The sequence below is a fragment of the Ceratotherium simum genome, chromosome 15 (assembly GCF_057802395.1).
Source record: "Ceratotherium simum simum isolate JZ-2026a chromosome 15, ASM5780239v1, whole genome shotgun sequence".
Lineage (NCBI taxonomy): Eukaryota > Metazoa > Chordata > Mammalia > Perissodactyla > Rhinocerotidae > Ceratotherium > Ceratotherium simum.
Genome location: NC_141914.1, coordinates 57,064,145 through 57,077,823, shown reverse-complemented (window position 1 = coordinate 57,077,823; position 13,679 = coordinate 57,064,145). Strand labels below are relative to the sequence as shown.

General features: G+C 38.3%; 1 long non-coding RNA gene across 1 annotated transcript in view; it reads left to right on the top strand.

Moving 5' to 3' along the window:
- The first annotated feature begins 239 nt into the window (after window positions 1-239).
- LOC147915218 (uncharacterized) overlaps window positions 240-13,679 on the top strand; it is a 179,511-nt gene continuing 166,071 nt past the window's right edge. The window contains exons 1-2 of the long non-coding RNA XR_015554402.1: window positions 240-459; window positions 7,038-7,275. This is a non-coding gene — a long non-coding RNA (uncharacterized LOC147915218). The remainder of the gene's footprint in view (window positions 460-7,037; window positions 7,276-13,679) is intronic.

The window sequence follows — 13,679 nt, the reverse complement described above, 5'->3', positions numbered from 1 at the left end:
TTTCTTTAGGGTCAGTCTCTGGAGATTTATTTTTTTGCTTTTCTTGAGCAACATTCTCCTGTTTCTGTGCATGCTTTGTTATTTTTTTGCTGGGATTTGGGCATCGGGAAAAACCAGTCACTCCTTTCCAGTCTTTATAGATTGGCTTTGTACAGGGGAAGATCTGTACCGGTGAGCCTGGGTAGAGATTCTGGAGGCCTCTCAAACCTTTTCTGGGGGGGCGGAGTCAAGATGGCGGCGTAGGCAGACTCTGAACTCACCTCCTCCCGTGGACACAGCCAATTTACAACTACTCGTGGAAAAATTACCCCTGAGACAGAACTGAAAACGGGATAAGAGGAACTCCTGCAACAACGGACAATCCTAACTGGGGTAGAAGAGGTAGAGACTCCCTTCCGGAGAGGAAAAACGCCGCCTTCACAAGCCGCCAGCGTCACGGCCGCCGGGAGCAGCTCACAGGTACGCAGCCTCCCTAGAGGAGCGGGGCCCTGAGCCGGGGAGCGCCCCCGCTGTGGGCATTTTGTGGACCCAGCATAACTGAGACCAGCAGCATAATATCTGACTTTGCCTGCTACTAAAGCATTGGGGAGCACCCCCAGAAAACCCGGTTCACAAAGAAACTAAAACTGGCTCTTAAAGGGCCCACGCACAAACTCACCCGTTCCAGAAAGCATCCTAAAATCACCAGAAAGAAAGGTGCACAGTGCTTCGGTGACAAGAGACTCACCTAATAGGCCCTGAGTGCATCTCGGTGAGGGGTGAGACCTCTCCAGGGACTGGGACATTGGCAGCGGCCATTGTTGTGGCCTGGTGTGAGCGTGCTGACACAGACGCCATTGGAGTTCTCCCTGAGACCTGCTAGCCCAGGGTCTGCTCCACCCGCTAGAGCACCGATTTAATCCAGCTCAGCCAGGGCAGGCAGCCCACCCTAGAGACTGGCCCCACCTAACAACAAGCCCTCAGGCAACGTGTGGGCCTGCATAGATTGGTGACTGGATTCTCTGCAGCCTGGCAACTGAGCTGACTTGAGCGGGGCAGGGTGTGCACAAGGAGCGGGTGGAAAGTGTGGGGTGGTGGCGGAGTGTGTGGGGCTCCCGCCGTGGAGAGACTGGGTCCGCTTGGGGAGGTCGGGGCACTCACACGGGGCAGGACTGTGTTGACTGTGTGTGTGGACCTGTGGGCGGCAGGGCTTCTCAGCCACAAAGACTTGTACTTCTCAAAGACCCACATAGGAGGTTTGCCCCACCTTCCAAAGCCTGAAACAATTGGGTGCTCCTGTGCCTGAGGCCAGCCCCACCCAGCTGCAATCCTCAGAGATCTGACAAGAGACCTAATAGGCTAGAGGCTTACAGCAATTGTAAGGCCCTGAGCCTAACAACCTGCCACGGTGGGGGCCTACTCACTTAAAAGAAATAGGGCAACACAAATGTGGTATTAGAACTTGCAGCCAACTGTGCTGGGGCTCCCCACAGCTGATAAAGAGACTGAAGGGCCCACAACAACTACAAGCAGCTGAGCATTACAACAGCTGGCCAGGAGCATAACTCAGCCTCCCTGGGCGCCTACAGGGAGAGCAAACAGGCCACAGCAGAAGGATACACGTAGCCCACATAGGGGTCACCCCTGAAACATTAAGAACTGAGGGAAGCACACTGGAAGCCTCCTAAGCCATCACTTACATAAGGTCACCTATCCAAGAGCAGGAGACGTAGCTGACCTACCTAATACGTAGACACAAGCACAGGGAAAGAGGCAAAATGAAGAGGCAAAAGAATACATTCCAAGTAAGGGAACAGGACAAAACCCCAGAAAAGGAACTTAGTGAAACAGAAATGAGCAACCTACCTGACAGAGAGTTCAAACTAAGAGTGTTAAGGATGCTCACTGATCTGGGGAGAAGAATAGATGGACTCAGTGAGAATGTCAACAAAGAAATGGAAGATATAAAAAAGAACCAATCAGAAATGAAGAATACAATACTGGAAATGAAAAATTCATTAGAGGGACTCAAAAGCAGAGTAGAGGATACAGAAGAACGGATCTGTGAGCTGGAAGAAAGACTAGAAGAAATTACCCAAGGTGAACAGGTAAAAGAGAAAAGAATTAAAAAGAGTGAGGACAGTCTAAGGGACCTCTGGGACAACATCAAGCGCACTAACATCCGTGTTATAGGTGTCCCGGAAGGAGAAGAGCGAGACAAGGGGGCAGAGAATCTATTTCAAGAAATAATAGATGAAAACTTCCCTAACCTAAGGAAGGAAACAGACATCCAGGTACAGGAGGCACAGAGAGCCCCAAACAAGATAAACCCAAAGAGGCCCACACCAAGACACATCATAATCAAAATGTCCAGAATTAAAGATAAAGAGAGAATCCTAAAAGCCGCAAGAGAATGTCAAGTTACATACAAAGGAAACCCCATAAGGCTATCAGCTGACTTCTCAGCAGAAACCTTACAGGCTAGAAGAGAATGGCATGATATATTTAAAGTGCTAAAAGGAAAAAACTTACAGCCAAGAATACTCTACCCAGCAAGGTTATCGTTCAAAATGGAAGGAGAGATCAAAATTTTCCCAGATAAGCAAAAATTAAAGGAGTTTGTCACCAAGAAACCAGTGTTACAAGAAATGTTAAAGGGACTGATTTAAGGGGAAAAGAGAAGACCACAAATAGGAAAAATTATCTATTTCCACGATTAGAACGTAATGGATACAAATGCACAAAAAAGAGGTTGGATATGATATCAAAAACATAAAAGGAGGGAGGAGGGTAGTTAAAGAGTACAGCTTTCAGACAGAGGTCAAACTAAAGTCACCTTCAATTCTGTATAGAAGAAGAAAGGAACAGAGAAGGACTACTAAAACACTGAGGAAAAAAAAAAAAAGGTTAAAAAATGGCAGTAAGTACATACTTATCAATAGCTACTTTAAACGTCAATGGACTAAATGCTCCAATTAAAAGGCATAGGGTGGCTGACTGGATAAAAAAACAAGACCCATATATATGCTGCATACAAGAGACTTCAGACCTAAAGACACTCACAAACTGAAAGTGAAGGGATGGAAAAAGATACTCCACGCAAATGGCAATGAAAAGAAAGCTGGGGAAGCAGTACTCATATCAGAAAAAATAGACTTTAAAATAAAAACTGTAAAACGAGACAAAGAAGGGCATTACATAATGATCAAGGGAACAATCCAACAAGAGGATATAACACTTGTAAATATCTACGCACCCAATGTAGGTGCACCTAAATATATAAAGCAATTATTAACAGACATAAAAACAGAAATAGACAGTAACACAATAATAGTAGGGGACTTTAACACTCCACTTACACCAACGGATAGATCATCCAAACAGAAGATCAATAAGGAAACATTGGCCTTAAACGACACACTAGAACAGATGGACCTAGTAGATATATACAGAGCATCCATCCAAAAACCGAAGAATACACGTTCTTTTCAAATGCACATGGAACGTTCTCCAGGATTGATCACATATTAGGCCACAAAACAAGTCTCCATAAATTTAAGAAGATTGAAATAATACCAAGCATCTTTTCTGACCACAACGGCATGAAACTAGAAATCAACTATAGGAAGAAAATCAGAAAAGCCACAAATACATGGAGATTAAACAAAATGCTACTGAACAACGACTGGGTTAATGAAGAAATCAAAGAAGAAATCAAAAAATACCAGGAGACAAATGAAAATGAAAATACGACATGCCAGAATTTATGGGATACAGCAAAAGCGGTTCTAAGAGGGAAGTTTATAGCAATACAGGCCTATCTCAACAAACAAGAAAAATCTCAAATAAACAATCTAACAATGCACCTAAAGGAACTGGAAAAAGAAGAACAAACAAAGCCCAAAATCAGTAGAAGAAGGGAAATAATAAAAATCAGAGCAGAAATAAATGAAATAGAGACCAAAAAAAATAGAAAAAATTAATAAAACCAAGAGCTGGTTCTTTGAAAAGATCAACAAAATAGACAAACCTTTAGCTAGACTCACCAAGAAAAAAAGAGAGAAGGCACAAATAAGTAAAATCAGAAATGAAAAAGGAGTGGTTACAACAGACACCTCAGAAATACAAAAGATTATAAGAGAATACTATGAAAAACTATATGCCAACCAATTCGACAATCTGGAAGAAATGGATAAATTCTTAGAATCATACAACCTTCCAAAACTGGATCAAGAAGAAGTAGAGAATTTGAATAGACCAATCACCAGTAAGGAGATCGAAACAGTAATCAAAAACCTCCCCAAAAATAAAAGTCTAGGACCAGACAGCTTCCCTGGTGAATTCTACCAAACATTCAAAGAAGACTTAATACCTATCGTTCTCAAACTCTTCCAAAAAATTGAGGAGGGGGGGAAGCTCCCTAACTCATTCTCCGAAGCCAACATTACCCTGATACCAAAACCAGACAAGGACAACACAAAAAAAGAAAATTACAGGCCAATATCACTGATGAACATCGATGCGAAAATCCTCAACAAAATACTAGCAAATCGCATACAACAATACGTTAAAAAGATTATACACCATGATCAAGTGGGATTTATTCCAGGTATGCAGGGATGGTTTAACATTCGCAAATCAATCAACGTAATACACCACATTAATAAAATGAAGAACAAAAATCACATGATCATCTCAATAGATGCAGAGAAAGCATTTGACAAGATCCAGCATCCATTTATGATAAAAACTCTGAATAAAATGGGTATAGAAGGAAAGTACCTCAACATAATAAAGACCATATATGAGAAACCCACAGCTAATATCATCCTCAATGGTGAAAAACTGAAACCTATCCCTCTAAGAACAGGAACCAGACAAGGATGCCCACTGTCACCACTCCTATTTAACATAGTATTGGAAGTCCTAGCCAGAGCAATCAGGCAAGAGAAAGAAATAAAAGGGATCCAAATTGGAAAGGAAGAAGTGAAACTGTCACTATTTGCAGATGACATGATTTTATATATAGAAAACCCTAAAGAATCCACCAGAAAACTTTTAGAAGTAATAAACGAATATGGGAAAGTTGCAGGATACAAAATCAACATACAAAAATCAGTTGCATTTCTGTACACTAACAACGAAGTAGCAGAAAGAGAAATTAAGAATACCATCCCATTTACAATTGCAACAAAAGAATAAAATACCTAGGAATAAACTTAACCAAAGAGGTGAAAGATCTGTACACCGAAAACTATAAAACATTTCTGAAAGAAATTGAAGAAGACACAAAGAAATGGAAAGATATTCCGTGCTCTTGGATTGGAAGAATTAACATAGTTAAGATGTCCATACTTCCTAAAGCCATCTATAGATTCAATGCAATCCCTATCAAAGTTCCAACAACATTTTTCACAGAAATAGAACAAAGAATCCTAAAATTTATATGGAACAACAAAAGACCCGAATAGCTAAAGGAATCCTGAGAAAAAGAACAAAGCTGGAGGTATCACACTCCCTGATTTCAAAATATACTACAAAGCTATAGTAACCAAAACAGCATGGTACTGGCACAAAAACAGACACACAGATCAATGGAATAGAATCGAAAGCCCAGAAATAAACCCACACATCTATGGACAGCTAATCTTTGACAAAGGAGCCAAGAACATACAATGGGGAAAAGAAAGTCTCTTCAACAAATGGTGTTGGGAAAACTGGATAGCCATATGCAAAAAAATGAAAGTAGACTCTTACCTTACACCATACACAAAAATTAACTCCAAATGGATTAAAGCCTTGAATGTAAGACCTGAAACTGTGAAAGTTCTAGAAGAAAACATAGGCAGTACGCTCTTCGACATCAGTCTTAGCAACATCTTTTCAAACACCACATCTGACCAGGCAAGAGAAACAATAGAAAAAATAAACAAATGGGACTACATCAAATTAAAATCTTCTGCACAGCAAAGGAAACCATCAACAAAACGAAAAGACAACCTAACAATTGGGAGAAGATATTTGCAAACCATACATCTGATAAGGGCTTAATCTCCAAAATATATAAAGAACTCATGCATCTAAACAACAAAAAAACTACCAACCCAATTAAAAAATGGGCAAAAGACCTGAACAGACATTTCTCCAAAGAAGATATACAGATGGCCAACAGACACATGAAAAGATGTTCAAAATCACTAACTATCAGGGAAATGCAAATCAAAACTACAATGAGATATCACCTCACGCCCGTCAGAATGGCTATAATTAACAAGACAGGAAACAACATGTGTTGGAGAGGTTGTGGAGAGAAGGGAACTCTCATACACTGCTGGTGGGAGTGCAAACTGGTGCAGCCACTATGGAAAACAGTATGGAGATTCCTCAAAAATCAACGATAGAACTACCATATGATCCAGCTATTCCACTGTTGGGTATTTATCCAAAGAACTTGAAAACACCAATTTGCAAAGGTACATGCACCCCTGTGTTCATTGCAGCCTTATTCACAATAGCCAAGACTTGGAAGCAACCTAAGTGCCCATCAAGGGACGAATGGATAAAAAGCTGTGGTATATATACACAATGGAATACTACTCAGCCATAAGAAACGATGAAATCCAGCCATTTGTGACAACATGGATGGACATTGAGGGCATGATGCAAAGTGAAATAAGTCAGAGGGAGAAGGTCAAATACCGTATGATTTCCTTCATTAAGTAGTAGATAATAACAACAATAAACAAACACATAGGGACAGAGATTGGATTGGTGGTTACCAGAGGGGAAGGGGGGAGGGAGGAGGGTGAAAGGGATAATTGGGTACATGTGTGTGGTGATGGGTTGTAATTAGTATTTTGGTGGTGAACATGATGTAATCTATGCAGAAATAGAAGTACAATGATGTACACCTGAAATTTTTACAATGTTATAAACCAATGTTACTGCAATAAACAAAAAATTAAAAAAAAAAAAAAATACCTTTTCTGAGGATGCATTTTCTCTAGGCCCTGTCTTGCAATTTCCCAATTACAGAGCTTTACTGGTTTGGTTTTCAGGCACCCATATTCTCGTCCTCGGATGTCCGTCTGGGGTACTGCAGTGACTGGGGCTACAACCAGCTGCTGAGCTCTCGCTGGCTGCAGGAATCCAGAGTAGCCAGTTTCCCGTCAGCCTAAGTCAGGCGAGTCAGCCTTCGGAAAAGCTGGAACACTGGACATACATTCCACTCTTCTCTTTCCCTCCTGAGGCAGAAGCCAGGAGTTGCACGTTTTCTCCAGTCACACAGAACTCCTGGTAAGGGCTCTCTTGGGTAAAATGTAACAGCTTTTTTGACTCGTTTCAATGTGGATCTTCTTGGCTTTGCGCTTGACTGAGGTACTACGACTTCTTAACCAGTTTCTGGAGTTCCCATAAAGGCTTTTCAGATCATGTACTGTTGTTAAGTCAGTTTTTCTGTGGAGGAGGGCGGTCTGGGGCTTCCTACCCCTCCATCTTGCTGACTTAACTTGGTGTTTGTTTCTTCTGAGGCCTCTCTCCTTGGTTTGCTTTCTCCCTGTGTCTTCATATGGTCCCCCCGATCTGTGTTATCTGTGTCCTGATCTCTTCTTATAAGAACGTCGGTCATATTGGATTGGGGCGTATCCATATGACCTTTACTTTAATTACTTCTTTAAAGGCCTTAGCTCCAAATACAGTCACATTGTGAGATACAGGCAGTTAGAACTTGAACATATGAACTTGGTGGAACACAATCCAGCCCATAATGAAGTTTGAATAAAATTTCAAACAATATGTCTTTAGCAAATGTGGAAGTAAGGGGACTAATCACCTTAAATCTTGTAATTGCCAATAATAAAATATAGACTTCTGTAACAAATAAAAATAAAACAGTTAAAAAGGCAGACTCAGATCTTATTTAATGTTGCATTAAAACATGCATTAAGAAAAATTTTAATGCATCATATATTTCTGAGCTGTGTAATTACCCACAATGCTGAAAAATATTAGCAAAACAAGCAAATTGATAAACAAAAACAGCTGTTTGGAAATGAAAATCCAGGGTCTTTGGTTTTGTTTTTTGGCATTTGACCCAGGAATAAGTAGCTCTGTGAACTTCAGAGCGTGTATTTGCTTTTGATGGCTACTTCAAATCTATAATTGATAGAGTCTGAGCTTTGAACAACTAATATAACATAGACCCTTCTCATTATTATTTAAGAGAATTTCTCCTTAAATAATATGTTTTATTAAATAGTTTCAGTAAAAATAGAATAGAGAATATAGACATTTTATACAACTAATTTTTTGATTTTTATATTCTCCAGTTTTCTTGGAAAACAAAATCCTTATACAATAAATGATACAAGAAAATTTCAGGATTAATGTAAGCCAAAATCAAAAGAGTCAGAAATTTTAAGGAAAATGAAAGTGACATGGGTGGGCTATAATAGTAATGTTGTTGGACCTTTGGTGATATTTGAATAAAACACAAGTTGTAGTCCTGAAAATTTGGGATGAAAGAATTCCCCAATGACCTAAAAGCATAAACCTTAGTGTGTATAGCCTCTAACTCATTATAATTCAGTATCTCCCTTTGCAAAACATGTAGACCTAATTGTGACTGCTAAATCTCATTGCTCTGCCTGTGGAATTTAATCAATCGGTAATATTCCCATTTTATGGGAAGAACACAGTAAAGAAATGATTTTAGGGTAGTGATTTGAACTCTTATATATACCTTTTCTTCTTCAGTCCAGGCTGGGGTAACATTACGTTCAATGCCCAAACAGTTTATTAATGATGAGAAAAGTAATTTGAGTTTGAGTTTGAGAGAGTCATTTCCACAGTTGCATATTGAAAGTAGTCACTCATCTGCAAATAGCAGTGCTGACATCTACGGAAGAATTTGGAAAATTCTATTTAGAAACCAGTCTGCTTTCACATAACTTACATGAGTTGTTTACCTCATTTTTTATTGCAGAGGATATCTGCATAAAAAAGGAATCCTTATTTCTCCAGAATTCATCTGTGATCACTGTTTTGCCACTTGTAATGGTAATTTTCCCTCTGTAGCTTCAAAACTGGTAGCTTTGGAGAGATTGGGACTTGCAAAAAATGTTTTAATTTCTACACAAATAATAGCATCCAATCATAGCTATTTCCAAACTCTTCTTTGTATTAGTACTTCCATGACACTGTTTTAAGGTTCCTCGATGATATTTATTTGAGACACTTTTATATCGTTGTTTATTCTCAACATTCACTTGTGATAGCTCATGCCCATTGTAACTGATGTTCATAACATATTATCATTTTTAAAAATATTAGAAAAAAATATTTGCCATATATCATCTTCTTTGATCTTCTCAGCAACTTAATAAGATAGGTGGTACTTTCATTACTGATGACGAGATTGAGACATTGACATACAAACTTTGACCTTCTTGATAATAAAGTTCAAATCTGCCAAACACTGCCTCTTCAGGCATTATAGTTAGAAAATTAAAGAAATGTAATAAAAAAGATGAGTAATACAAAAAAAATCTCCAGTAATTTTGTTTAACATTGGTTGCAATTTCCTTGAGGAAGGAGATTGTTTTATGCCTACTATTGTATCCCCAGCATCAAGCACACTATCTTTCATTAAACATATATGTAATATATCTTCTGTTTTTTTAGAAAGCTTAGAGAGTATACAGTATAAATTATGGTGTTTTGAGATGGTAATCCAGAGTGAAATGTTTCTAATTAATGTTTAATGTTTAATATAATATAAACAAAATTTGTTTATTATAAACAAAAATAATGTTTAATAAACATTAAAAGGTAAAGTTCTCCTATAAATAATATTAGTTTATTTAATTTAGAATAAAATATATACATTCATCTGTTGACGAGCATATATATATACATATACACACGCGCACACACAATGGAATACTACTCAGCCATAAAAAAGATGAAATCTTGCCATTTGCAACAACATGGATGGACCTTGAGAGTATTATGCTAAGCAAAATAATTCAGACAGAGAAAGACAAATACCATATGATTTCACTCATATGTGGGAGATAGACAAACAACAAACAAACACATAGATACAGAGAACAGATTGGTGGTTACCAGAGGGGAAGGGAGTTGGGGGGACAGCAAAGGGGTAAAGGGTCACATTTGTACAGTGATGGGTGGCACCTAGCCATTTGGTGGTGAACATGATGTAGGCGATACAGAATTCAAAATATAATAATGTACACCTGAAACTTATATAATGTTATAAACCAATGTTACCTCAATAAAAAAAAGTCATAAATGTTTGTGAGCTGGATATTCCCACATTAAGCTATTTTTTAGCTTTCAGTATTTAAAGGAAACAAAACCTGAATTAGTTGCCCAGACTTAAAAGTCAAGAGATTTCACATAAATATCAGGATTTTTTTTCCTAAAGTATCTAAACCTACATTTATACAATTGCAAAATTTGCTTAACCTGAATTGTGTATGTTTTCAGCATTAAGTTGTACTGTTTTTCTCTATCTAGTCCATTATTGCCCTCACCCCACACACCAGTACCTATTTTGGTTAACCTAGTATTTCCCTTTACTCATTGATATTGCCTGTCTACCTCTAAGCGTTTGACATTGTATATAATGTGATAGACTATATAGATAATTGTATTCATCTGCTCGGGCTACCATGACAAAATACCACTGACTGGCTGGCCTAAACAACAGACGTTTATTTTCTCAAAGTTCTGGAGGCTAGAAGTCCATGATCAAGGTGCTATCAAATTTAGTTACTGGTGAGGTTTCTCTTCCTGGGTTGTAAAAGGCCACCTTCTTACTGTGTCCTCGTATAGATGTTCCCCTGTGTGCATGTGGAGAAAAAGAGATTTCTAGTGACTCTTCCTCTTTTATAAGGATACCAGTTCTATTGGGTCAGGGACCCACTCTTATGACCTCATTTATCCTTAATCACCTCAATGAAGGCCCCATCTCCAAAGGTAGTCACCCTGGGCATTGGAGCTTCAACATATGAATATGAGGCAGGGGGACACAATTCAGTCCATGACAATAATATTATTTATATTCTGTCATATATCATAACAGAACTGGTCCTCACTGACTGTCCTTTTAGCATAGTTTCCCAGGAGTCTCTTTGTTTAATATATTCTGTGCTCATGAGCATTTTTTCACCCTAAATTTACTAGCTATCTCTTAGTCCAACAAATATTTATTGTATTGTCCTATGTCCAGATATTGTTTTATGAGTTGGCAAATCTAATGTATAAAAAGAAAAAACAGCCTACTCTCAGACATCTTCCATTCTAGTGGGGAACTGAGACACAATAACAAAACAAACAAGAAAATGTGTAACATGTTAAAAGGTAATAATTACTACGGAAAAATCAAGATGGGAAAAGGGATAGAAAATAATGAAGATAAAGTTACAGTGTGTGATTTAAAATAGAGTAGCCAGGTAAATTATCTTTGAAAAGGTGACATTAAACAGAACTAAAAGAGGTGACTAACTGAGTCATGTGGGTATTTGGAGGAAGAATATTCTAGACAGAGGGAAGTGCAGTTGCAAAGGCTGAAATGCAGGTACATACTTGGCATGTTCAAAGAACAGTGTAGAGCCCAGTGTGGCCACTGTTGAGTGAGCAGCTGAGAGAAAGCAGGAGAGATGTTAGAGAAGTGGGAGGCGACTTGTAGGCCATGGGAGGTTCATTTAAGTTTGTTCCTTGCTAGACTGCCTCAGACAGACCCAGGAAAAGTGGTCAATGAATCTTGCGTGGTCAAAACTGTCTTTGCTTTGATAATTTTATTGAAACAAACTGTGTATTAGTATAAAATTATTTGGTCACTCTTTTCTTAAGGATGTTTGCAGATATTCTTCCATCATATTCTACTGTGGAACTTTTTTAGGGAAAAGTTTGATGATAGTCTCATTGTTTTCCACTTTTTGAGTGAAATTTTATTTTGCCTGGTTTCCCAGAGAATTATTTCCTTACTTGTGAAATCCACAAACTTTTAAAAAAAATTATAGAATACAATGTGCTATTTTAAAAGGTACATTAAAATTTTTATTTAAATTTGGGTAATTAAAAAAATTTCTGGGTGCCTGCCCGGTGGTGCAGTGGTTAAGTGTGCATGCTCCGCTGCGGTGGCCCAGGGTTCACAGGTTTGGATCCCGGGCGCACACCTATGCACAGCTTGTCAAGCCGTGCTGCAGCGGTGTCCCATATAAAGTAGAGAAGGATAGGCACGGATGTTAGCCCAGGACCAATCTTTCTCAGCAATAATAAGAGGAAGATTGGCATCGGATGTTAGCTCAGGGCTGATCCTCCTCACCAAAAAAAAAAAAAAAAAAAAAAATTGTGTTTAAATTTTATTATTATATTGTTTCAGTTTTCCTCTTTGGGCCTTCCATTGTGTATATATTGGAGCCTTTTTGGCCATTTTACATATTACTATTGTCTTTCTAGTCCTTTTTAACTCTTTATTATATGTCATTTTGTTTAATTTACTCATCCTTATTTTCTGTATCTCCTCCTGTGTTTGGAGAAGTATTATTCTGCCTGGTACCACTTTTAATTTTACTTTCTTTTGTGTAACAACTATATCATTTATTTCTTCTTGTTCTTCTCTTTTAATTCACATGTGATTTCTTGTTTTTGCCATGGCTTTTGTTACATAAGCTGTTGTAACTCTGCTTTGTATTCTTGCATTGTAGAGGCAATTGTGTGTGTGTGTGTGGATCGAAGGAGGGTGTATGGGGTATTTATTTCTATATTGATGGAGACATACTTGGCCATGATTTCCTCAGTCTCTGTGGAATTATTATTCTAGTGATTGTCTTTGCTCTTAAATGTTTGCATGCTTTTTTTACTTGTTATTATCTTTTTATAGATCCTATGCTGCTTGCCTTTTCGGGAAGAGTTGTTTATAGAATATTTATGCGTGCCTCTGGCGGTAGTTGGAAGCAGTGTAAGGTATTCAGAATCATGTAGGAAATTTCCTAAAGATGAAAAGGTTTGAGTGAGTCCATTTTACCTTTAAAACTCGACAGAGCATGTAGAGAGGTGTGGGGCATCCACAATAAAAAGTACCTCTTATTGCGTCAACCAACAATAAAGACTCAGATCACTTTCGAAAATATGACTTGACTGAGATATTACTTATTGAACCCCAAATCCTCTAGTCTTTAGAGCCAAAATATTCATTTCCCTCAGGTGCAAAGAAGGGATTTCACTTTGTGTCCCTGAAAATGCCAGTTAATTGTCAGACACATGCCTTAGATTTTGGTATCTGTAGCCATGGGTCCTTCTCTCTTCTTACTGAATTTACTTCTGCTCTGTTTTTATTGCTTTGGAAATTCTTTATGTTTGTTTTAAGTTTTTTATTTTTATCTGTCAGTTTCTCTATCTTTCCTCTTTTTTTTTCCAAACATGAAATGTTTTTGCTTGTTTCTTGTCCCCTGTTGCTTTGGGGTAATTTTTTAGAAGCGAAGGCAAGTGTGGAATGCAACTTCTGATTTCAGTTAATTTCTTTCAGTATTTCTTACTCATTCTTCTGCTGTAGTTTCTCTTTCTTTGGGTGACAGAATTTTGTTCGCTAGCAGTTTCTTCTGGACAGGCTCATTATAACACTATTTTCTAAATGTTCTCATATAAAAATATATTTATTTGTTGCCTTTGTA